We start from the raw sequence: 27,635 nt of genomic DNA, 5'->3' as shown, positions 1-27,635 counted from the left end.
GAGACCCTGGAACCGGAGAAGGTGGACGAGGAAGAGGAGGGCAAGAAGGACCAGGAGTCCAGCTGCTCCAGCGAGGAGGAAGAGGAGGAAGACTCAGAGTCTGAGACTGAAGCCGGTACGTTCAACCTACTGTAATGGTACAATGGCAGGCAGGGTGTTTCTAAACCTTGACCTGATTTCTGAAGAAGACCCTGTCTACATTAGTTGAACTGATTTGTAAATGTTGTAGTGTGTCGTAGATGTACTCTTTTGAACACTGTCTGTACATACTTGTTGCAACGACATTATAAACACTGTTGTCTGTGACATCACCTATGGTCGGGCATCTTTATGAAAAAGTATAAACACAAAAATGACAGTCTGCATGACAACAAAATATAAAAAGCATACCTGCTCTATTTTAACACCAACAAACCCATCCATTAAAAAATTATTTTAGTACTAAAAAGACATGTCTAAAGGGGGGTTTGGTGCTAGCACCTTAGCTAGCTAATCAGACCATATCTTACAAACAACAGTTGCAATGACGGTCTGCAGACAGTCTACCGGAGTATCGTTTTTATTTAATTTCTGCCAAGAAACGCTTGATGCATTTTAATGGTCTACAGACATGTGGTTAGATGAAGTATAAACCAGTTTTTATGCATCAGTAACTCATACTAGCCCCTCTCTTCCTCCCCTCCAGACAAGAGCAAGACGCCTGTCCCTGTGAGCAACAGTAACGGCACTACTGTGGTGCCAACGCCGACCAGCGTTACGGTGTCCACCTCCCCAACCAGCCTCACTAACCAGGTGACTCTCACCTCGCCTGTCAAGAAGGTACGGCCTGGTGGATAGGTCCACTGAAGTCCTCCACTAGTCCTCGTCAGCCTCTACTGCAGAGAGTTTATCACGCCTTTACAGCTCCCACTACTAAGTAACTCTTTCTGGAGTCACATGACTGACCAAGTGGTTCCGTGTCCCAGAGTTTGTTAGTTAAAGGAGGTTTAACCTCTGATGCGTTAGGAAGGTAACCTGTAAACCGGGATACAATGGACAACCTGAGCTCGTTTATGATGCTGCTTTCACGCGAGGCCCTGAAGTGAGCCATCAACGCCTCACCGGTATACGATCAATATAATTCAATGTCTGTTTAGTTAAAGCCTTAACACAAACCCGTGCTTCACGCTTGGCTCAAGTTACACGGGGTTTATATAAAGGGGGTTACCTGGGATTTGTTGCCGTCACCATGAATTAGTACAACACTTGGGTAGGTGTGTCGCCGCCTGCGGTACACTGTGAACAGAAACAAATGTCAGAGGCCCAGGGTGCGTGAGTTACGATTAGTTGAAGAACAGGATGCTCTGGTCTTCAAATCAACTTATATTTGCCACATGCGCCGATACGACAAGTGTAGACTTCACTTACTCGGTGACAAGTGCTAGACTTTTTTTTCCGTGACAAGTGTAGACTTTTCCGTGACAAGTGTAGCACTTTTCCGTGACAAGTGTAGACTTTTCCGGTGACAAGTGTAGTACGCGGTAGATGTCCGTGACAAGTGTGATTTACACTATTTACCGGACAAGTGTAGACTTTACCGTGACAAGTGTAGACTATTTGATCCGTGACAAGATGTCTAGACTTTACCGTGACATAAGACTTGGTACGTACTATGGAGCCGTGACTACCGTGTAAGACTTACGTGACACAGTTGTAGACTTTACCGTGACAAGTGTAGACTTTACCGTGACAAGTGTAGACTTTACCGTGACAAGTGTAGACTTTACCGTGACAAGTGTAGACTTTACCGAGAGGGTGGCGATTTTTATGAGTTGTTCAGCAGTCTAATGGCTTGAGGGTAGAAGCTGTTGAGGAGCCTTTTGGTACTAGACTTTGCGCTCCGGTACCGCTTGCCGTGCGGTAGAGAAAACAGTTTATAACTTGGGTGACTGGAGTGTCTGACAATTTTATGGTCTTTCCTCTGGTACCGCTTATTATAAAGGTTCTGGATGGCAGGAAGCTTGGCCCCAGTGATGTACAGGGCTGTTTGCACTACCCTCTGTAGCGCCTTATGGTCAGATGCTGAGCAGTTTCCATACCAGGCAGGATGCTCTCCATGGTGCAGCTGTAGAACTTTTTGAGGATCTGAGGACCCATGCCAAATCTTTTCAGTCTCCTGAGGGGAAAATGTTTTGTCGTGCCCTCTTTATGACTGTGTTGGTATGTTTGGACCATGATAGTTTGTTGGTGATGTGGACACCAAGGAACTTGAAACTCTCGACCCGCTCCACTACAGCCCCGTCGATGTTAATGGGGGCCTGTTTGGCCCTTTTCCTGTGGTCCACGATCAGCTCCTTTGTCTTGCTCACATTGACGGAGAGGTTGTTGTCCTGGCACCACACTGCCAGTTCTCTGACCTCTCTGACCTATAGGCCGTCTCGACGGTGATCAGGCCTACCACTTGTGTCGTCAGCAAACTTAATGAAAGTGTTGGAGTTGTTTGGCCATGGAGTCGTGGGTGAACAGGGAATACAGGAGGGTACTAAGTACCCCTGAGGGGCCCCAGTGTTAAGGATCAGTGTGGCAGACGTGTTGTTGCCTACTCCTACCACCTGGGGGTGGCCCGTCAGGAAGTCCAGGATCCAGTTGCAGAGGGAGGTGTTTAGTCCCAGGGTCCTTAACTTAGTGATGAGCTTCGTGGGCACTATGGTGTTGAATGCTGAGCTGTAGTCAATGAATAGCATTCTCACGTAGGTGTTCCTTTTTTCCAGGTGAGGAAGGGTGGTGTGGAGTGCGATTTGAGTTTGCGTCATCTGTGGATCTGTTGGGGCGGTATGCGAATTGGAGTGGGTCTAGGTTGTCTGGGAGGATGCTGTTGATGTGAGCCATGACCAACCTTTCAAAGCACTTCATGGCTACCAACGTGAGTGCCACGGGGCGATTATCATTTAGGCAGGTTACCTTCGCTTCCTTGGGCACAGGGACTATGGTGGTCTGCTTGAAACGTGTAGGTATTACAGACTTGGTCAGGGAGAGGTTGAAAATGTCAGTGAAGACACGCATGCTTTGAGTACACGTCCGGGTAATCTGTCTGGCCCAGCGGCTTTGTGAATGTTGACCTGTTTTTGTTCACATCGGCTACCGAGAGCGTTATCACACAGTCATCCAGAACAGCTGGTGCTCTCGGGCATGCTTCAGTGTTGCTTGCCTCGACGCGAGCAGAAAAGGCATTTAGGTCTTCTGGTATGCTCACGTCACTGGGCAGCTCACATCTGGGTTTCCCTTTGTAGTCTGTAATAGTTTTCAAGCCCTGCCACATCCGATGAGCATCAGAGCCGGTGTAGTAGGATTCAATCTTAATCCTGTATTAACACTTTGCTTGTTTGATGGGTTGTCTGAGGGCATAGCAGTGGTTGTACATGGGGGTGGGTAGCCTTGCTCGACATTGTAATGGTACACTGTTGAACCCTGGAAGGATACAGGTAAGGTCATCAGTCAAATATTTTAGCAGTGTTGATTATTACAAGACACCATGAGGATGGGAATTTATCGTTCAAAAATGGCCCCCAGTTTCCCTTTGTCTGCTGCCCTCTGCAGTGCAGATGTGGCGTTGCAGCTGACAATGTACTCAGTGACCTCCGTCCATATACTGTCTCAGTGCAGGCCTGTTACTCTTTAGAGGGCACTTCTGCTTTATTCCCTCATAAGAACTGAGGCAATGGACTTACGCAACATTATCCTAATGATACTACAAATTACTATTACTTTACTATTACTTTAAATGTACTATTACTTTAAATGTACTATCTTTCCTTCAACACTACTGGTTCAGTAGTAAACTAGAAAAATTCCTGCTACAAACAATACCCGGTCTATACTACTTCTGTTTTTACGTTTCGTTGAAGTACAATATTTTGAAACGGTCACGTTTTGCCTTTAAGTTGATTTTAAGGAAATTTCTCCCGTTGGATGTATCCTCCCATCTGATTGCATTTTCTTTGTGGACTCTGCATTCAAGCTGAAGTCCAGACTATGAAATATACCCATCACTATCCCAGTTATCCATATTTCTTCTTATCTCTGTTGTAGAAATGCTCTTATTCCCCTCCTACTTTAATGCCTAGCACACACACAACACAATGTCTTCTGTCTAACAAGAGTGACCAAAACAATTAACATTGTCCGCTTTGAGACTAGCATTGTCTTGTCTTTTCAAAATGCCTCTCGTGTCCTGCGAGAGCTGTCACTCACTCAACCAATAGAAACGATTGACCCCCTTGTCAGACATTGTTTGGTGTGATCAGGCCTTAAAATATATCTTTGTCTCTCTGTGCTAGGAACTGTCTATCTTTGCTGCTTCTCTCTCTACTCTGTTTCTCTCTCTCCCACTCCATTTGTCTCTTTCTCTCTGTCCGCCCCTCTCTCATCATGGCTCTTGTCGTGTAGAAATGCTTAGTCCCTTGATTAATCCACTTAGCTGCCTGCTCATGCCCAATGATGGCGGAGTCGCACTATAAGCTTCCTTAACGTGACAATGATTCCGTGCAGTAGAACTGACCGTGAACCGTGTACCGTCCGTGACAGTACTTGATCGCCGCGGTCCACCAACAGAGCTGCAAATACATGGCATTTCTCTTGTGCCCAAAACCCAATGGTGAAGGCATTGGTGTGTTCCAGAGTTATTAGTTACCCGTGCCGTTACCGCCGCACCAATCGACAACTTGCCTAATCACCTGACTTCAATAGCCCATCCAGTCAACACTCTTGCTAACCTAGTGACAGCCCCCCCCCCGCCGAGCCAAACATTTATTTTTCTGCATGGGTCTTCAAACACCTCGTCCTATAATGCTTTCTCTGTGTGTCTGTGGCTCATGTGTGCGCCAACTATTGTGGTCTATTTGATGTTTCTGTGAGCCATTATGTGTGCAGTGTAACCGTGTGCCCAAGGCGTTGTGTGAGGATTTTATCACTAACTGGAATTTCAGTGTGAACAGGTGTTTGTTCTCTTTAGTGTCTGATTGTAGGCCTGCCACTGCTGCTAAGAGTAAGGAGTTTACTGGCTCTCTCTCAGTCAAAAGTCTAGTACCAGAGTTTATTTATTCATTTTACCTTTATTTTAGCAGTGAGTCCCATTGAGACCAAAGTCTCTTTTCAAGGGAGCCGTCGACCTAGATGTGGTTATATTATTTATAGGGTGCAAGTCACTTGTGTCTCGAGCATGTCTAAAGAACTCCGGTTCCCTCCCAACATGCGCCCCTACTCAAACATCCCCCTAAATTTGTGTCAATCCATGACACGTTATCAAGCGCTGCCAGAGATCAGACAGTAGCCTCTGCAGATTCATTCCACACCAAAACTCCTTTGCTTTTTGACCTCTTGATTAACCTCTGGACTGCTCTGTGTTCTTCACCCCAGAAACTAAACCCCGGACTGCTGCCTTCGTCTTGCTCCCTGTATAAACGTGTCTTTGCTAACGGCTAACCACTAACCTCTCTCCTCTCTCTCTCCCCCAGGTCGCCCAGCAGGTGTCCTCTGCCGGTAAGTCTCCCCTAAAGAGGTCTCCCCTAAAGAGGTCTCCCCTAAAGAGGTCTCCCCTAAAGAGGTCTCCCCTAAAGATAAACAGGAGGATGACAAGTCTAAGAAATCGGACGAGTCCCCGGCGTCATGGCGCCTGGGCCTGAGGAAGACGGGCAGCTACGGGGCGCTGGCGGAGATCACTGCCACTAAGGAGGCTCAGAAGGAGAAGGACACGGCCGGGGTGATGCGCTCGGCCTCCAGCCCCCGCCTTTTCCTCCTCCCTGGACAACAAGGACAAAGAGAAGGTCAGTAGCTAACTAACACCACGCTGTCTGACCCAGGCATCATTGGCTGTCTGACCCAGGCATCAGTGCCATCATAATGTGTTCCGATCTGAGCTTGTCATTAGTGCTGACCTATATCATATACTTACTGTATCCCTATAGGACCCCACTCAGTGCCCCTACAATAACAATGTGTCCGTGTCTAGCCTAGTCAATAGTGCTGATATTTGATGACATCTGTTTCAAATCATGTTATGATGTCCAGCTGCTTGAACACATTGAAGTGGTGATATATTAAGATGAAGTTGATGGTCACCGTTCCAGACTGTCTTAAAGTTGCGTGCTGGATTGAAGTTGAAATCCACCGTCGACGGAGACTGGTTTGTTGGCTGGGGGACAATGTATGAAGAATGTTAGTAGATGTAGCATGTTTGGTTGTTTGAGCCATTTGCTTGAGATCCTAATGTTTCATGTGCAGGAAAAAGACAAAGGAGCCAGACTTGCCTACGTTGCCCCACCACCCCAGGAGACTGGCCAGTACATCAGACATTGACGAGAAGGAGAACAGGTGAAGCACCAGCGTGGTCCCTCTGAAGGGAAAAGTGCATTGACAGGAGCACCACCTGCTGTTCACTGCTGTGTGTTACAGGCCCAAAAGCAGCACTGCATGTTGTCTTTATGTAGCTGTTCTGCTGCCTCTGAGTACTTCAGTTTACAATGAAAAATCTATAGATTTAAAAAGTGGCCTCATACATATTTCTATGACGTGTAGGAATTAGGTACTGGAAAATAATATTCTCACTTCACATTTGACCAGCATCAATCAGATTGACAATATCTCAAATATGTTACAAATATCGGTCATTGATACTTTGTTAGTCATTACTGATTTTACATTTAGACACATTTTAGGATTTATACAGTATTGACCTGTTGTAGCACAAGGCTGCTGGTCCTTGTCTGTATATTGTGGAGCCCTGGGTGATATTGTAGTGTGTGTGGTTCCAATCCCAGGGATCTGCTGCTAGTTTGGTACTAGTGGCTCCTACACCAGGAGACGCTGGGACGATGAGCTGAAGAACAGTGAAGGAAGCGCTTCCACCAACCGAACAACACCCAGCTATCAGCGCAGGTTAGCCACGCTTCACGATATGCTACCCACGCTTCACGATATGCTACCCCTCATTCCTCAACCTGACCGACTCACTACACCAGATCAGTGCACCAGATCAGTGCACCATCTTCCATTCATTCAGTACTAGTTCTGGACTCGTGGAGATCTCCAGACTCTTAGTAGTTTTGCTCATTCCTCATGTCAATTTGATTTCGCACTGTCATTTGACACAAGTGCACGTACATGCTTAACATGCAAACATCTACTGAGAAAATCCATGCAAGTCAGTCCAACGCCTCTGTCTCACACGCCACAGTCTCCTGCATGACTGTACTAGTCCTGTCGGGTTTCTGTGTAGTATAGAGAAACTAAAGGCACATCAGGTTCTACATTACAATCTGCCATTGTCACACTCTTATAGCCTGCAAGGTTCCAAAACTACATTATCCAAAATCCATCACTACAGCTCAAGAAACCGAGTCATGGACCAAGCGTATCAGAGCTTAGTTTTATACATGTTACATGTATGTTATGTAAAAGTGTGGTGTGCGCCCCCTTGCTAACATGCCTATCTCGCCCACCTCCACACACTGCCAGCACGTCCCACACGCTAACGCTAGGGCGGAGCGGCAGCACGCGGGACGTGCCAGCCAAGTCCTCGTCTGCCTCCAGCTTGGACCCTATCACCTGTAACACTAAACCCTGGCAGTCACCCACCTCCCACTACCAGTCTTGCAGCATTTACCGCAGGTATACCACCAGCCCCCACTGAACAACAACCTCTATCCACCTCCACTGTCTGTCTGTCACCTGTCTGTCTGTTTGTCTCGGCTACATAAGTGTTGTGTAGTTCCATGTGACTATGGTGTTCTCTTGACCCTCCCATTAACTAAAGAGATCAACCCCATTTTGGAATACTGGGTAACTGCTAATCGGAGAGGAATTCATCTTCAAAGGCCACAGTGTTAACTGTTTTGGATCGCCTAGTTTTCATAACGTGTCATTCCTGGTATGGGTAATGGGTTCTCTCCTTTCCAGCCTATCTTTCACTCTCCTTCCCTCTTTCCTGTTCTCTCGTTCCTTCTGACTGTTGTTCCACTGATATCCACAGTGGTTCCTTTGGCAGGAGGCACGAGGACCTGGGTTCGACCACCTCTTCCTCCACTAGCACTACCACCACCACCTCGTCTGTTACCTCGCCCACCGGCCACCGTGACCGCAGCCTGATCTCCAGCCTGGGCTCCTCCACCCGCACCGGATCCTCCAGCCTCACCAGCAGGTACGCGCACACGTAACACATGCATGTGACACACAGGGATCTCCCCCAATTAATGTAAGAGGAGCACTGCACCACTATGTAAAATAAGTACATTTTATTTGTTATCATATAAGGCTTTTTTAAATCTAGATTGCCGGGAATGGCAGTTACAGGTGTTAAAAAATCCTGGGAGGACCCTACACACATGAATGTAAAAAATGTTTGTCCTATTTTGAAGTCCTGTGTGTGTACAATTGTGTGGATCAGGTACTGGGCAGAGGAGAGTGCGGAGAGGGAAAAGGAGCGGGAGAAGGAGTCTGCGGCAGTCATCCCTACGATTAACACTGGTTCTACCACCACCACCACGTCCACTACTGGCACTATCATTGGCTCTGACGGCAGGGAGAGACGCAGGTCCGACGCGCGCACGTACGCGCACCCCCTGTCTACACACACACACACACACACACACACACACACACTCTGAAATGGAAACACATGGATGCCCACACGTGCACCCACAGGGGAAAAACAAGGATGTCACTGATGCACACCGTGTCTTATTTTACACACAGCTCATGTTTCTTCACTTCTTTATGCAACTACAAACAATGTAATAACTGCCGTCTCTCAAAGTGGAATATCTTGTAGCTAGCAGGATCCTGTGCTGTTTGAGATTGCATTGCCTCTATTTGAGAATTGGGTGTGATCTCCTACAATGTGTACACACTGGAGGAGGAGCGGGAGTCTGTTAAAATGAATGGGGTTAAGAGCACGTCTTCCTGTGAAGTCACTGCTGCTGAAAGAAGCCACCTGTTCTGGGAGGGGTCTAGAACTCCGACTGCTTCCGAAAGTTCTCCTTATAAGGATGAAGGGTTTCTCAAGGCCTAGCCAAGGCTCACAAGTGATTGAGTTCATATTTTTGAATGTGGTGAAGGAACACATTCCCTCTTCAAAGAAAGCATTACAATTACCTGTCTTGTTGTCCCCTCAGTATTTGCAATATTTTGAGACTAACGCTAAATTAAAGGTGAAGGGAGATAGTACAATACAAATATGGAGGTGAGCAGAAAAAACACTGTTAGATTTGCCATTTTAGATTAGGCTATTTACCTGAACAGTTGTCAGTCTCATAACTACCATGTCTATCATCCTCATCCTGACATGGCTTTAGCTTGTTTTTGTTCAAGGTCGTACCTCATGCCTGTCCCTGTTTGTGTTGCAGATCGTACCTCACGCCTGTCCGGGATGAAGAGTCGGAGTCCCAGAGGAAAGCCCGCTCCAGACATGCTAGACAGTCCAGACGGTCTACCCAGGTTAGTGAAGACGTCTGTCCTAACTCTGCTTCTGAACTGGCCATAAATGGCCAACCAAATACTTGTCGATAAATGCAGTGTCAACTGAGTCACTTCTTATTGGACTTTGTAATGATTGGTTAGTCCATTCCTCTACTATAAAAGTCATAAGAAAAAGTAATATACATGTTATCAAGTATTCTGCCATAATGTGGCTTGGGGTAATATAGCTGAACTGATTGTTGTTTAAAAAAAATTAAAAAAATTATTGCCAGTTTTTATTGCGGAAACATAAACATTGTGTAAAGTGGCACATATTTCTAAGCATGGCGAGTTTTAATGATATTGTTTACAAGCTGTAGGAAACTGGGCTGGTCCTTCTCCACGCTGTCACTAATACTATCTGAAATAACTGAATATGGTTCAGCTTAAAATGCCAGAGTAAATTGTCTACTTTCTATAACCACAATGTTCACAGTGCAGTAAGTGAATGCCTGAGATTAGTTGTACAGTTTCATCTTCCAAAATGCAGATTACTGCCATCTTGTAGTTTTTCCCTCCATGAGGAAATCAAAATAGCCAAATAACAAACATTTGCTCCTGTAACCCTTTTCGGCAGAGAATCATTAAATTCTCTCCATTTCCTCTCAGGGTGTGACTCTGACTGACCTCCAAGAGGCAGAGAAGACAATCGGCAGGAGCCGCCCCACACGGACCCGGGAGGAGGAGAAGGAAGAGAAGGAGAAACAAGACAAGGAGAAGCAAGAGGAGAAGGAGACTGGTGAGACCAAGGAGGACGACTACCGGTCGAGGTACCGCAGCTTCGAAGAGGTATGTGATGGCTTCTCCAAGAGTTATTTACAATGCTCTAGTATCCATCTGGAAATACAACACATGAGTTTACTGTTGATGTGTAAACTGACAAAATCACTTTTGAGGTTTCAAAATAAATTGGATACATTTTTTGGCAGTTTTCCTCAAGCCCTGGTTGTTTGATCTGATGACGGTAACCATTCCAGACTTCCAATTTTTTCTCCTCCAGACTTACCAGCGCTTCCGTCCCTCCACCACCTCGACCACCTCCACCCTGAGCACGGCCTCCACCCCGTCCTCCACCACCTCCAGCTCCCTCAACAGGCCCAACAGCCTGAGCGGCATCACTTCCTCCTCCAGCTCCCTCAACAGGCCCAACAGCCTGACGGGCATCACCTCTTCCTACAGCCGCTCCTCCAGGGACACTGAGAAAGGTCAGCCATGAGAGCAGAGCTACGGGTTCAGATCTCTAAATGCTATGGATTGTAATTGTATTAAACCTCATATGTTGCTGCCATTCGGTGTATCAGTATGATAAATCTATGTACTCTCATATCAAACTGTGAGCATTCTGGACACTGTCAGCAGTGCGTTGATTGTGACTGAGTAGCGCACATGCACGCACAAATATTATACTGAGATACTCCTGCTTTCAACAGCAGACCTATCCGTTGAAAAAAAGAAGCTTGAGTTCTACTGATGTAGAATATATTCCCATATTGAGGTATGGCTGGAGTATGTAACAATTAGATATACAGTGCCTTCAGAAAGTATTAATTCTTGACTTATTATACATTTTGTTGTTACAGCCTGAATTCAAAATGGGTTAAATAGATTTTCTCACCCATCTACACACAATATCCCATAATTACAGTGAAAACATGTTTCAGAGATTTTTGCAATTTATTGAAGATGAAATACAGATAATTTATACTGAACAAAAATATGAACACAACATGCAACAATTACAATGATTTTACTGAGTTACAGTTCATATAAGGAAATCAGTCAATTGAAATAAATTCATTAGGCCCTAATCTATGGATTTCACATGACTGTGCAGTGGCGCAGCCACGTGTGGGCCTGGGAGGGCATAGGCCCACCCACTTGGAAGCCAGGCCCAGCCAATCAGAATGAGTTTTTCCCACAAAAGGGCTTTATTATTGACAGAAATACTCCTCAGTTTAATCGGCTATCTGGGAGGCTGGTCTCAGATGATCTCGCAGGCGAAGAAGCCGGATGTGGAAGTTCTGGGCTGGTGTGGTTAAGTGGTCTGCGCTTGTGAGACCGGTTGGACGTACTGCCAAATTCTCTAAAATTACGTTGGAGGTGGCTTATTGTAGAGAAATTAAAATGTATTTCTCTGGGCAACCGCTCTGGTGGTTATTCCTGCAGTCAGCATGCCAAATTGCAAGCTCCATCAAAACTTTAGAAATCTGTGGCGTTGTGTGACAACACAATTTAGTATTTTTATTGTCTGCAGCACAAGGTGCACCTGTGTAATGGCCATGCTGTTTAATCAGCTTCTTGATATGCCACACCTGTCAGGTAGATGGATTATCTTTGCAAAGGAATGCTCACTAACAGGGATGGTAACAAATTTGTGCACCAACATTTTATAGAAATAAGCTTTTTGTGGGTATGGACATTTCTGGGATCTTTTATTTCCGCTTATGAAACGTGGGACCAACACTTTACATGTTCCGTTTTATATTTTCTGTTCAGTGTGTATATAAGTATTCACATCCCTTTCCTATGACACTCAAATAGTGCTCAGTTGCATGTAATTTCCTTTGATCATCCTTGATGTTACTACAGCTTGATTGGAGTCCACCTGTGGCCAATTCAATTGTTTGGACATTCTTTTTTTTAGAAAGAAACATGTCTATATAAGGTCCCACAGTGCATGTGGGCTGTCATTGTAAATAAGAATTTGTTCATAACTGACTTGCCTAGTTAAGTCAAATAAATGTCAGAGCAGAAACTATACCATGAAGTCCAAGGAACTGTCGGTAGTGCTCCAAGATAATTATGATGAGGCATGTATCTGGGGAAGGGTTTAAAACAATTTCTAGAGTTTTGAAAGTTTCCAAGCGCACAGTGGTCTTCATTGGGAAATAAATAAATACAATAATATGGAACTCTGCCTAGAGCTGGCCAGCCGACCAAACTCAGCAACCGGGCAAGAAGGACCTTGGTCAGGGAGGTGACCAAGAAGCCAATGACCACTGACAGAACTACGTAGTTCCTTGGCTGAGATGGGAGAACCTGCCAGAAGGACAATAGCCTGGCTACTCTCCCACAAAGCCCAGATTGGTAAAGTGCTGTAAAGCCTGAGGCCACTCCTGAGAAAAATGCACATGACAGCATGCCTGGAGTTTGCAAAAAAGGCACGTGAAAAACATAAAAGCATAAGGCAAAAGATTGTGGTCTGATGAGACAAAAATGTAAGTCTTTGGCCTGAATACAAAGGGCTATGTCTGGAGAGAACCAGGCACAGCTCATCACCCGTATAACACCATTACTACCGTGAAGCGTGGTGGCAGCAGCATGCTATGGGGATGCTTTTCAGCAGCAGGGACTGGGAGACTGGTAAGGATAGAGGGACCAATGAATGGAGACATGCAGGCAATTTCTTGAAGAGAACCTGCTTCAGAGCGCAAAGGACCTTAGACTGAGGGCGAAGATTTACATTCCAACAGCAGAATGACCCCAAGCATACAGCCAAAGCAATGCTGAAATGGCTTCAGAAAAAGAATGTAAAAGTACTTAATCTGTGGAAAGACTTGAAGATTGCTGTTCACTGCCACTCCCCATTTTAATTTAAGAGCTTGAGAAGATCTGCAAGGAAGAATGGGAGAAAATGAAATGCCTTAAATGAAACATGACCCTGCAAAGCCACACTGCTTCATGACTCACTGCTTGCTTAACCCGGTAGGCAGCCGCACTAATGTGTCGGAGGAAACACCGTCCAACTGACGACCGAAGTCAGCTTGCAGTCGGCTGGCCCGCCACAAGTAGTTGCTAGAGCACGATGAGACAAAGAAATCCCAGCCGGCCAAACCCTCCCCTATCCCGGATGATGCTGGGCCAATTGTGCCCCGCCCCATGGTTCTCCCGGTCACGTCCGGCTGTGACACAGCCTGTGATCGAACCCAAGGCTGTAGTAGCGCCTCAGCACTGCGATGCTGTGCCTTAGACCTCTGCGCCACTTGGGAGGCGCAAACTAAAGATTTAACTTAAGGTTTACCGAACTACGCTTTGATGGAATAAAACTTTGATGTCGGCACACACTGACTATAATGAACACTATTGATGAAGGACATGCTCATTTATTGGGTGACTAATAGTTTGTCACCAGTTAGGCTCCTCAGTAAAGTCAAATGCATTTCCAAAATTAGATTTTGATTTGACAATGTAAACCTGAAGAATTTTGGAATTGACCCCAAATGTACTAGGTCCAGTGCATGTGGCTCACTCAATCTCTCTGTAATTGACAGAATCCGACAAGAAGCAGGAGGAGGAAAAGGAGGGAGAGGATAAGTCCCAGCCCCGCTCCATACGTGATCGCCGGCGGCCCCGTGAGAAGAGACGCTCCACCGGGGTGTCTTTCTGGACCCAAGATGGGGTTTGTGACATACACACACTGACACTTTTTAATGTGGATATGCCTCAAGTGTAATGATCAGAGCCCACTTGACCCACCCTTAACCTCTCTGGGATATGTTGGACGGTAGCGTCCAAACTGGCCAACATCCAGTGAAAATGCAGAGCGCCAAATTCAAATAAATTACTATAAAAATTAAACTTTCATAAAATCACACATTCAATATACCAAATTAAAGCTGCACTTGTTGTGAATCCAGCCAACTAGTCAGATTTCAAATATGCTTTACGGCGAAAGCAAACAATGCTATTATCTGAGGATAGCAACCAAGCAAACAAACACAGACCATCATATTTCAACCCTCACTGCGCGACACAAAACGCAGAAATAAAGATATAATTCATGCCTTACCTTTGACAAGCTTCTTCTGTTGGCACTCCAATATGTCCCATAAACATCACAAATGGTCCTTTTGTTCGATTACTTCCGTCGATATATATCCAAAATGTCAATTTATTTGGCGAGTTTGATCCAGAAAAACACTGGTTCCAACTTGCACAACGTGACTACAAAATATCTCAAAAGTTACCTGTAAGCTTTGTCCAAACTTTTCAAACTACTTTTGTAATACAACTTTAGGTATTTTAATGTAAATAATCGATATAATTGAAGACTGGATGATCTGTGTTCAATACCGGAGGAAAACAATGTGTAGCATGCTTTCTGGTCACACGCCTCTAACAAACAGTACACCTCATTCTGAACATGGCTACTTCTTCATTTCTCAAAGGAAAAACCTCAACTAATTTCTAAAGACTGTTGACATCCAGTGGAAGCGATAGGAACTGCAGGAAGGTCCCTTAGAAATCTGGATTCCCAATGAAAACACATTGAAAAGAGTGACCTAAAAGAAATCTGAATGGTTTGTCCTCGGGGTTCTGCCTGCCAAAAAACTTCTGTTATAGTCACAGACATGATTCAAACAATTTTAGAAACTTCAGAGTGTTTTTCATCCAAACGTGAAATGCTGCCCCCTATCCACAAGAAGTGAAGGTAATAAGGATACATGTCAGTTTGAGGTAAAAAGCCATTTTATAGATTTAGCAGTACAACTACTCTCGAGGTACAACACTGAAGTGCACTTCATGAAACATCTGGATGTAGCTGATTGGGGTTTTTCAGCCAGACTTTGAGTTTATTCTGAGAATAACTGTCCCGGGGCTGTTCCTGACCTCCTGTCCCTCCTTGCATTCCAGAGTGATGACAATGACCCAGACCAATCGGCGGACTCGGAGGAAGGCAGCATCAAGGGTGAACCTCAGGTAACCTCAGTCCACACAACCATGCAGAAATAAACCCGCAATAGATGCAGTAAAGAGGTCATTGGAAAGCAGGATGCTGTGACGCCCTCATTTGCGCAAATTCAACAAATCTGATCGAACTAAGTGGATATTTGTGAAATCCGTAATGATTTTTGTATTAATTTGAAACGTGTTCAAGGTGGTTACTAAAGTCCGATTTGGATATTTTGGGCTGTTTTCACTGCATAATGTTTTAAAGTTGTCCCCTTTTCACGCTTTGAAGAAGTGACTGCTAAATGCTAACTCAAGTTTGTATGAGATGGTAGCATAGCTACTAGCATACAGAGATTGGTTATGGAAGGCAGTCGTTTTTAACTGAAATGCATGTCCACATTAAAGTTTCAGTGTGTGTGTCACGAACCCCATTGATTGGTGACTATGACATGAACATGTAAATTGACATGTATTGGGGTTGACATCCATACAAGCGTTATGCTCAGATTTATACCTCAACATATTGTGAAATATCCGTAATGAACAATAGCCTATAGGCTGTTTTTGCTAGGGGGCATTGAGGAAACGAGGGGGCACTCGTTTCCATGGCATTTCCATTGTTTTGATTGAGTTCCATTGACCTCTCTACCGCAACTGTCTGTGGTCCAACCTCCAGCCTGAGACCCAAACTAAAGGATAGACTGTTTTGATTAAACACTTTTAGAGTGGCCATTTTTTGGGGGAAGTTCAACCACCCCAATCAACTTTTTTTGCTCTTTTGTCTATAGTCACGGCCAAGCAAGTGCCTCTGCTTTTCCTTTATTTGGCCTATTTTGGCCAGCTTTGGTACTGTAAAGACTCCCTCTTCTGCTTACTTTGGATTTCACGGTTCCTCCTTTCCTGTGATTGTCCTGTCGCTAAGGTGACCTCAAACGCAAAGCACTCTCCACCATAGTTCAGTAAGTTCCTAAACAAGCCACCACACAAAGAACATTTTCTTGTTCATGTCGAAGGTTGAACGTACAGGCAGTTTTCACTATTAGGAAAATGTAAATGGAAGGAATTAAAACATTCTGGGCTAGTTACTTTTTTGGACTAGATATTGACAATTACTTTTTTAAAGATTTTTATTTTTTCACATGCAGTGAAAATTGCCCAGCATTCTGCAATCCGAGAGGACTTATTTTTAGTGGACACGACATCCACCCTGTAATCATAGCTAAAGAACCCCCAACGGAGTTCCTTTTGTACCTTTGAGAGGGAGGTGAGAAGGTCGGTATGACTAACAAAAAATGGGTCGGGCCTCAGGATGTAAAGAGAGAGCAGAATTTTGTTTATCTACAAAGGACTCATGAAGAAACTTCCTATCTCTATTGTATCATTAATTCAATTTAGAGTTACAAATGACCAAACCCAGTCGCAGGCTTGGATACTACTGGAGGCCCCTTTGGTCTCCACAGTTGGGTTGGGATTTTTTTTTCTTCATGTGGAACAACTTCCAGAGCTCTCTGAAATTAGATCTTCTCGTCCTCTTTGGTCAGTTCAGAGTAATGATCAGTGACCTTTCTTGATATATCTGTTTTAATACTTTTTGTTAAGTTGTATATTGTATCTGTTTGTATTTATGCAGAGCTCATCTGTAAGAGACCCTAGTCTTGTTATGACTTCCCTGTCAAATAAAGGTTAAATAAGATGGAGTCTCCCTGGCTAAGTCTTCCTGTTTTGGAAGGGGTGTGTCCTATGCAGTGCTGCGGAGCGGACAGTGATGTGGCCAGGCGCTTGGCTGCAGATCAGACGCACACAGTGGGAGGAGGAGGGCTGGTGGACGGCGCAACCAGCCAGAAAGCCAGCATATCTCTTTGTTGTTGAAGGCTGCACGTTGGGGCGGGGCCTTAACGGAACACCAAATAGGAAATGGTCTATTATCTCTGCATGGATAGGAAAGCATTCAGGAAGAGCTGCTCCCTCCTGCCAGAGTTGATTTGGGTTTCTCCCTGGGCTTGGAATTGCCAGGGACCTCACGATACAATGTTAGGATACTTAGGGGCCGATACAAGATGTGTATTGCGATTTGATGTTTCAAACTATTGATCACTACATGTCTGCTACAGAGAGACGAGAGCGCATGAGAAAATGACTTTTGATCAGTCATGGAAATAAAAGGGCTGAAAACAACATGTTGGCTCACTATTTAAGAAGATGGAGAACAAGCTATATGATGAACAATACAGGAGTTTTGTTGCAGGTACAGTCAACTAACGTTACCTGGCAATTAGGGTTGAATAGTTTCCTGATATTTTAAGTGTTATTCAAAAGCATTATAAAGCATATAAATAGGCCTATCTCTGGATCTGATTAGAGCTTTGTTTGAAAATTCAAGCCTGATGCAACCTGAGCCTGATTAAATACATATTATGAGCCCTACATTAATGACAATGCGTCGAAGGCCAAATGATTGGGACGTTATCCAATACATAGGCTATATGATATATAAGCTACTGCACATTATGCACGGCAGAAAAACATAAAAGCGCATAGCTACATCTATGGGTAAGTAAATGAAACAAGTGTCAGTAGTCTTTTTTCAGTGTGAACTGCATTATATGGACTGGAATTACACACCTTGTTCAGACCATGATAAAGCAGGTGCAGCACATGCGGCCTGCAAAGTTACAAGTATAGGCTAGCAAAATTGATGGACATTTTTCGAGATATTTCCTGTTATTAGCCTACCTCCTTTCTCTCTCTAGTGTTGCTCCATTCCTTCCTCGCTTTCAACAGTTAAATGAAATAAGTTGTTTGTCCATCCATTCTAATGACATGCTTGAATAATGTAAGACTAGAATGAGATGTGGAAGGTGTTCACTTCTCCATGAGGATTGAATGGTTAATGGGTCTGAATAAATGACTACTATAGTCTAGCGCCGTCGCGCATTCGCTCTTTCAAACTACCTGTGAGTTCTATTGGCTGTTGCGTTTAACATTCGGACGCACAACTCTTGTTTGCTCTCTTCAAATAGTCTATTGGTATAAGAAATGCAAAGAAAATGTCCAGCAAGGTTTTCTAGTCTAGCTTTTCCTGCATGGGACTCCAAGAGCTAAGGAGCCTTTTTTAGAGGCCAGCGAGCGGAGCACAGGTGTGCGTATTGTGCAAGAGACGGAGGCAATAAATTACAAGCTTATTATGCATAATCTCTCCAATCTTGAACAGGATTGTCTATTTTGGATGCAAATGGAATTGATGGCAAGCGAGAGTGATCGCCCGTGCATTGATTTAAAGCAATGATATAGGATTTTTAAAACGCTGCAATTAAAAAAATAAAAAAATAATCATCTGTACAATTGGAGAAAAAAAATGTGACCCCCGAAAGCCAGCTGGAGATGTGTAAATTTGACTGCAAGTATCGATTTGTACTGAATGCACGTCTAAGTATCAATATAGTATTGTGATATGTAACTAGTTTCACCCCTCCAGTTCTGCKCACTTGATTTTAGGTGGTAAACATAGCTGGCCTTTGGTGGTGAAAGTCAAGGATAACTGGAGTTAATGAAGAATGTCCCTGCATTTATCAATTACTTGCAGTGTGAAGTGAAGCATGTTTTTTTCCTGACTTGAGGGAGATTTGAATTTGTCAAGATCTTCAAAATATATCACAACCTGAGCGAAGTAGGTTAAAACATGCTTTGGTGTTTTTGTTAAGCAGTATATTTTTCTGACACCTGTAGTACAACTGGTTGTACATGTCAGTTTTCTTCCCCTTCACCACTTTAATCTCTGTAGCTAAGGTCTTAAAGATATGCTGACACAAGTGCTTTTCCTGGCGATCGAGCTCCTTCAGCTTCAGGAAGCCAACAGCAATTTGAACACTGCTGTAGGCTTGGCCCTCTGACCCACATCCCGCCTGCTCTGAGGCACTCTGCGGGAGCTAGGAGAGACTGGGATCAGGGGCAGGCCTTTAAGGCACTGGCAGGCTTGGCAGCCATTCAGGAATGTGTGTGTGGGGGGGGCTGTTGCAGTGCAGAGGGGTCAGGTGCTATGAGAAGGGAGAGAGGCTCAGAGCTGAGAGGGGCTGGACACTAATTTGTCCAACATCTAGCTTTGTCAACTCTTTGCAAGTCAATGAGGCAGACCTTTTGAAGCCAAGGAAATGAATAACCTAGCAGTATATCTAATTCCGTATTTACAAAAAGATGTGCTAGGAGAATAGAATGCACCTTAAAGATCCTGTGTTCATTGTGATGCTCCGAAAATTCCCCAGCAGAACAACAAAACCCTCAAATGCACTCTAATTGATCATCTACATTCCAGACACTGCGCTCGTCTAGACAACAGGAAAACTGCTTTGAATCGGTCATGTGGATTTGCTTGTATTAACATCGGGTAAAGACATTAAATCACTGCTGTTTTTCTTTTCACAGAGCGACCGACTGTCCAGGTACGTGCCAAATTCAGTATATTCTTCAGGTCTGTCCAAATGGCACATTATTCCCTATATAGTGCACAACTTTTGACCAGGGCCCATAGGGCACCCATAGTGCACTACTTTTGACCAGAGCCCTATGTAGAGAATAGGGTGCCATTTGGGAATGCATCCTTCCTGTCTTTTTACCCTTCACTTGGGAGGGTTTGTGCCACTTTGGACCAAATAAACCGTTGACAACCTGGTATATGGCTGTGTTAATATTAGACATGGTCAATAAGATACTGTAGAGCTAAGTGTCCATGTTTTTATTCTCCTCTTCAGGAATGAGAGCAGCACTTCCTCTTCTGACCGCTATGACCATCTGGGTGGCTACGGCGAGGGTCGCAGGTCATTCTCAAGCAGGCTGGACCGAGACGATAGCACTGACTACAAGAAGGTACTGGAGCTCCCAGACACTCACCTTCTACCTTAGTTAAAATCACACCAGACTCAATAACAACACCATAGAAATAGTAATTCTTCCCTGTGAAGTTACTTTTTCCTGACTGTTGTTTCTCCTCTCTCAGCTTTATGAGCAGATCCTAGCTGAGAATGAGAAGCTGAAGTCCCAGTTACGTGACACAGACCTGCAGCTGAATGACTTGAAGCTACAGCTGGAGAAGGCCACACAGGTGAGGCACTGGGGCCAGGCTGCACTGTACAGTTGGGAAATTAGTATGTATCATGTAGCATTAGGATCACTCATTGTGAATAAATAGGACTTCCTCGCTAACTGTGGGTTATCGACGTTGCTTGTATTACAGAGGCAGGAGCGCTTTGCTGACCGGTCGCAGCTTGAGATGGAGAAAAGGGTAATGATTTTTTTAGTGTTTTAATGTTTTTAACTTAATCATTTTACCCAACAAATGAATGAACTTCCAAAAATGAGATGTATGAATGAAAGGCACTTACAAATACAATTATTATTATTATTATTATTGGTTTGAACTGAATTGGTAATGGTAGTGGTTAACAGCGTGGTAATCAATGCCAACTGGTTTATGTCTGAAGGTTACAAGCAGGCCCCAATTTCAGCTGGGTGGTATGGTCTTATAAACCTGACTACTTTCTCCAGTCTACTGCCTCTCCTGCTGGCTGGCTCACCATGCCCGTATAGTTGGCTGGGGGGTGTGCAACCCCACCCAAGCACGAGCTACCTACCTTCTCTCACGTGTTTTTGTACATTTTTAGCCAGTGTGTGGTCACTTTTTCTCCAGGGTTGTTCTTTTTGCCTAGTGTGTGATAGCGAGTATACGTGATGGATTGTTTCAATGTGAATGTGTTATCTTACGCATGTGCTTTTTGCCATTCTTTTTGGAAAGTGTTCACTCATCACCTTCACAACTGACACATGTTATGGGGTCAATTTCACGCCATATGTATTGAATTCAAATTAAAATAAATCATGAACATGAAAAATAAAGTTAAATGTAAACAGATTTGAGGATGGGTGAAATAATGGATGTTGAAATCAAAAACCAAACAATTGAAGGCAAAATATATATATATATATATATATATATATATATATATATATATATATATATATAGTCGTGGGCAAAAGTTTTCAGAATGACACATGAATTTCCTCAAGTTTGCTGCTTCACTGTCTTTAGATAATTTTGTCAGATGTTACTATGAAATACTGAAGTATAATTACAAGCGTTTCATAAGTGTCAAAGGCTTTTATTGACAATTACATGAAGTTGATGCAAAGAGTCAGTATTTGCAGTGTTGACCCTTCTTTTTCAAGACCTATGAAATCCGCCCTGGCATGCTGTCAATTAACTTCTGGGCCACATCCTGACTGATGTCAGCCCGTTCTTGCATAATCAATGCTTGGAGTTTGTCAGAATTTATGGGTTTTCCGCCTCTTGAGGATTGACCACAAGTTCTCAATGGGATTAAGGTCTGGGAGTTTCCTGGCCATGGACCCAAAATATCGATGTTTTGTTCCCCGAGCCACTTAGTTATCACTTTTGCCTTATGGCAAGGTGCACCATCATGCTGGAAAAGGCATTGTTCATCACCAAACTGTTCCTGGATGGTTGGGAGAGGTTGCTCTCGGAGGATGTGTTAGTACCATTCTTTATTCATGGCTGTGTTCTTAGGCAAAATTGTGAGTGAGCCCACTCCCTTGGCTGAGAAGTAACCCCACACATGAATGGTCTCAGGATGCTTTACTGTTGCCATAACACAGGACTGATGGTAGCGCTCACCTTGTCTTCTCCGGACAAGCTTTTTTCCGGATGCCCCAAACAATCGGAAAGGGGATTCATCGGAGAAAATTACTTTACCCCAGTCCTCAGCAGTCCAATCCCTGTACCTTTTGCAGAATATCAGTCTGTCCCTGATGTTTTTCCTGGAGAGAAGTGGCTTCTTTGCTGCCCTTCTTGACACCAGGCCATCCTCCAAAAGTCTTTGCCTCACTGTGCGTGCAGATGCACTCACACCTGCCTGCTGCCATTCCTGAGCAAGCTCTGTACTGGTGGTGCCCCAATCCCGCAGGTGAATCAACTTTAGGAGACGGTCCTGGCGCTTGCTGGACTTTCTTGGGCGCCCTGAAGCCTTCTTCACCAACAATTGAACCGCTCTCCTTGAAGTTCTTGATGATCCGATAAATGGTTGATTTAGGTGCAATCTTACTGGCAGCAATATCCTTGCCTGTGAAGCCCTTTTTGTGCAAAGCAATGATGACGGCACGTGTTTCCTTGCAGGTAACCATGGTTGACAGAGGAAGAACAATGATTCCAAGCACCACCCTCCTTTTGAAGCTTCCAGTCTGTTCAAACTCAATCAGCATGACAAAGTGATCTCTAGCCTTGTCCTTGTCAACACTCACACCTGTGTTAACGAGAGAATCACTGACATGAAGTCAGCTGGTCCTTTTTTGGCAGGGCTGAAATGCAGTGGAAATGTTTTTGGGGGATTCAGTTAATTTGCATGGCAAAGAGGGACTTTGTTATTCATCTGAACACTCTTTATAACATTCTGGAGTATTTGCAAATTGCCATCATACAAACTGAGGCAGCAGACTTTGTGAAAATTAATATTTGTGTCATTCTCAAAACTTTTGGCCACGACTGTAGAATTGTAAACAAAAATAATACATCAAAAGCAAAAACCCCAAAACTTGTAAGAAAATAATTTTTAAACCCGAGAGCAAAAAATATTTTATCTCACTACTTAGGTAAACATACGAATGACCTGTTGCACAATGTTCGGCACAAACACCTGCACTGAACTTTGTGTGACAGATGGTTTGCCATTAAATGTATTAGATAGACATGCTTCTAATATCCGTACATTATTGACCCGTGACTGACAGTTTGATGTACGTTGGCTAAAACCCTAAAACGAGGACATCAGACTGTACTTAAGTAGGCAATAGGGGAAAAAGCCTGTATCATGTTCATTGATTGGGTTAAGACGAACCGTCACTCCAAAACTAGCGGACCAATGGAGACTTCTCTACGCCTCCCTCTAAACCCCGCCTTTCACGGAAAAGTAATGCGTGACTCGCATTCGAAAAGACTGGCAGTGAAAGCAAAGAAACACACATCGAAAGCAAAGATACGAGTAGCGTAACCAAAGGGGCTGTACATGCAGGCAAGACCGTAGGCAAAATCTATTCAATACGATTGGTTGCCGGGAAAGTTTAACCGAAAACGATTTTTGCAATCGTTTGCAAATATTTTTTTTAATCATTTGTCAAAGTTTTGCTCTCGCTTTTAAATGATTTGCTTACAAGTTTTGGGGTTTTGCTTTTGATTTCTTTTTGTTTACAATTCTATTTATTTATTGTTTGGTTTTTTATTTCAACATCCATTATTTCACCCGTCCTCAAACAACATGTTTACATTCTCAACTATTTTTCATGTTCATGATTTATTTGATTTTTGAATTCAATACATATGGTGTGAAATTGACCCCATAGAAACATCACCTTAACGACTGACACAAACATCACCTTAACGACAACAGGCACATGTAGTTCGCATGGTGGCCAAGAAAAAAAGTTTCTCCTGAACTCCAAACATCTTCCATGAATGATTTACTCATACCCTATTCTATTGCTTTAGTCTGCATATTAAAGTCCATGTTGTCACCGGATTTTAGATGACCTTCCCTTGATCTCCTTCCCCTGGCGTTCCCTAAAGTCCGCATACCTTCACAGCTTGGGTGTGCCTTTGTAAACGAAGCCAACTGCTTCTTTTATTTTAGCTGCATTGGCCCTGCCAGTATGGCTGACATTACCCATGAGTCATTTCATTAACTTGTCATGTTTAGATAACCACATCAGGAGAAGATGGGACATGCAGCACTAAACATGTTAGGTCTTTTTTAGATAAGTCTCCATGGTTCTGGCTTTGACATGCTTCACAGTCATGCGTGTGTACCTCACCCACTCTCCTCTCGCCTTTCTCTCTCTTCATGAAGCTCCTCAACCTGCATCTGTTATCTGACGTTCACACCTCATCTCCACAGTCACTTTATTGGGTATAACTGCAGCTAAGTTTTACTATCAGACAGTGTCAATTTAGATTTAGTCTTTGTTTTAGTCATAAAATACCTTTTTTAGGCTTAGTCACATTTTAGCCACATAATTCGGTGCATTTTCTTCTATTAAATAATGAATATGTAGGCTACCTCTAACATTAAATGTGGCAGATTGTAACTAATGCCAGGCATAATTAACCATATAGGCTATAAAGCCTTTGCTACAGGTTAAACAATTTACGAGTCTGATTTTCTCCCCATCATAACCGTAAAGGGGGGTAAATAAGCGGTTTCTTGAAAAGGGGAGAATTTAAGCTTTCCAGAAATGTCAGAAGTATTACCATACTCTTAATATTCAACAAATAGCATTGGTCTTTCCCATAGGAAAAAATCAACCACTTGCATTTGCGCGTCGCTGCAACACAGATGAATAATAGCGCAAAGAGGAAAATAGAGGTTCTGTTGTGATCAAAGCAAAAATAGCCAACATGAAAGTGAGTAAACATTACTCGTAACTAAGCTCAACTAGAACAGTAAAGTGTCCTGGCACCTGGCTTCACATCAGTTCTAAAGATTGACTTGTGATTGAAGTGCCCTGGGTAGCTGTGTGGGAGGAGAGCTGGGTAGATCAGCTCAATCAGACCGTGCAACTGAGAGATGTCAATTCTACAAACATGTCCAATCCTAAACATGTATGCTTGCAGAATATTTAATGCAGTCCTCTCATTGGCAGACTTTGCATCCTTCATGTTCCGTGGTCTGCAGCTGATTTGAGCTGATCTGCCCAGCTCTCCCACACAGCGCCAGGCGGTCACTTCAGTCACTCGTCAATCTTTTGAACTGATGCGAAGCCAGGTGACACTTGACTGCCGAATGTTGCGGATTTAGCGCCGTGGTCCGCATGTCAAGCCAAATTTAAATGTCCATTAATATCACATTTTCGTTGACTAAAATGAAAGTAATTGGTGATAGTTATCACCCCCCCCCCCCCCCCCCCCCCCCCCCCCCCCCCCCCCCAATGGAATCTCGTCTCGTTATCATAGTTTTAGTCAGGAAAAATATTGTTGATGAAATGAACACTGCTATCAGAGCCAGAGTCACTCAAGGCTGTAACAGCTGAGCTGCAGAGCCCAGGTATGGCCTTCGTTTTGGCCACGAGGTGTGAGGTAACATAACTGAAGCAGTTTGTGGGAGCCTTGTGGTTGTCTTGTGTGGTGTTTTCTATGCTCGTCTCCCTCTTCTTTAAACCCGGGGTTAACATCTGTTTGTCCCCCTCCCCGCAGGAAAGAAGAGCTCTAGAAAGGAAGATCTCTGAGATGGAGGAGGAACTCAAGGTACTGTCTTATGTGACTGGGCCCTCGATGTATGTTGTTGGGTGTAAGGCCCTATTTGTGTGTAGGGCACCAGAAGGTTTTGAGTGACATAATAGCATATTGCCCCTTTTAAGATCAGGAACAGCAGTCAATATTCCAATGTTAAACATACTGTATACTATAGCTGGACCACTAGTGTACTATATTAGTATGCCCTGTTGAAATGTATTGCTGAGCAAAGTTACTTTACAGGATAGCATTTTTGCACAGACTGCTATTTTTCTCTCTGCCACAGGACCAATGTGAGGAGGGCCGGAGTCAATTCAATATCCCATTTGATAAACTCTCTGGTGCTGTGAATTATAGCATTGTAGATGTAAAACGTAACATTCCTAACTGACAGTCAGCATAGTGCTGTTGTCACTGTACACTCCCCAGTGTTTGATTTGAGCCCCCAGTGTATCCTATCTGTGGTGTGTATTCTGTGTGTGTGCGCGCGTGTTCAGTATTGCCACATTTTGGGATGCTCTATATAATCTATGTTGACGTAACGCGTAAACCCTTATAACTAAGGAGATTGGATGTTCTTAGAAACGTGGCAACAAAATAAGCAAGTGTTTTCCTTCTTCCCAGCACTGCCATAATGTAGTGATTATTTCTAGGTCATAGGCAGCCCAGCGATCATATCTGTCTTCCTCTCTCTCTCTCTATTCTACTCTGCTACTGTAGATTGCCGTCTCTACTACATGCCAGCCTGCTTGGAAAGCACTTGTCATTCCTCCAGTTCCAAACTCTGTTCCATTTTCCTAACAATCTCCTTTTTCTGTTTTTGTCTTCTTTGCCCCCTCTTCTTATCCTCTCTATAATTTGTATTGGCCCCCCTTGTCTTCCATTCTTTCTCTCCTTTCTGGTACACTCTCCCATCTCCCCCTTTGCTCTGCCCTCTGCTGGTTTGACTCTTTCGCTCTCCCTCCTCTTTCGCTCTCCCTCCTCTTTCGCTCTCCCTCCTCTCTCGCTCTCCCTCCTCTTTCGCTCTCCCTCCTCTCTCGCTCTCCCTCCTCTCTCGCTCTCCCTCCTCTCTCGCTCTCCCTCCTCTCTCGCTCTCCCTCCTCTCTCGCTCTCCCCCTCTCTCTCCCTGTGTTGTGGTTTTCCTGCAGAACCTCCCAGAGGTAAAGCAGGTTCAGGCCCTGCGTCAGGTCAAGGAGCGGCTGCAGGCAGAGAACAGGGCCCTGGCCCGCGTGGTGGTTAAGCTCTCCCAGTCAGCCTGCAGCCAGCTGCCCCCCTCTGTGGACCTGTAGCCCTGCCCAACCGCTCCTCCTCACCCCCTCACCCTCCCTTCTCATGCTCCATTCGTGCTCCGACCTCACCCATAGACAGGCAGGTCCCCAGCCGCCCAACTACAAGGTTATCTCCTCCCCCCCTGAGACTGACTCCCCTACCTCCCCTGTCCTCTCTGGTTTTCATATTGGGGAGTGTGTTTTGACTGGGCACTTTCCATTTACAGTACCTATAGTTCGCAGTATAGTTAAATGTTATTTTCAGTCAGGTAAGTGTCAATTCAGGTGTTCATTTTCATATAAGCAAATGTACTACTTTAGTGTTAGTGCAGCACCTGAAGTATAAATATTGGACTACATGATTAGGTCTTTATTCAATTGATTTTACTAGATAATTTGATATACTGTAAAGGAGAGTGCCCCATTTTGTTATTTTCCTCCCCAGTGTGCAGTCTTGAAGTCTTTATCAGGGAGTGCCGTTGTTTCGTTTCTGGCTTTGCATGACGTGGCTTCCTTTTAGCGTCAAATGGCGGACATATTTTTTTATGGAGGACGGACACATTTCCTTTCCCCTCAGTGTCTTTCTCCAGTCCTACCCCCGTTTCAATTGAGTCTTTATAGATGACATCAACCCAGCTTTGAGACCGGGTCACCCCAATACTGCAGGTTTAGACTTGGTCTTATTTAATTTCCCTGTGACCTAGACAGACATAGTAATTTGGCTCTTGCTCATGATTTCAATTTCCATTACATACCATAAGAAGCTCAGGTTGGTTGATTGTCATCTGTAATAAAATGCCTTATAGTTTTGCGGTGGACAGTTATGTTTTGCTCTTGATCTCCCTGGATGTTCAGTTGTTCCCTATGTGAGTGCTGGAGTGTTTCAAGAGGGACTGGGCAATCCGCCATGGTTGCTCTGC

General features: G+C 44.2%; 1 pseudogene; it reads left to right on the top strand.

Annotated features, from left to right (window-relative positions):
* The window catches only part of LOC111955769 (protein phosphatase 1 regulatory subunit 12A-like), a 65,223-nt pseudogene extending 37,607 nt beyond the window's left edge, over positions 1-27,616 (top strand).
* Positions 27,617-27,635: the final 19 nt, after the last annotated feature.

This window comes from Salvelinus sp. IW2-2015, linkage group LG3 (genome assembly GCF_002910315.2).
Source record: "Salvelinus sp. IW2-2015 linkage group LG3, ASM291031v2, whole genome shotgun sequence".
Lineage (NCBI taxonomy): Eukaryota > Metazoa > Chordata > Actinopteri > Salmoniformes > Salmonidae > Salvelinus > Salvelinus sp. IW2-2015.
Note: the sequence above shows the minus strand (reverse complement) of the source record. Positions and strands in the feature narration are given on the sequence as shown.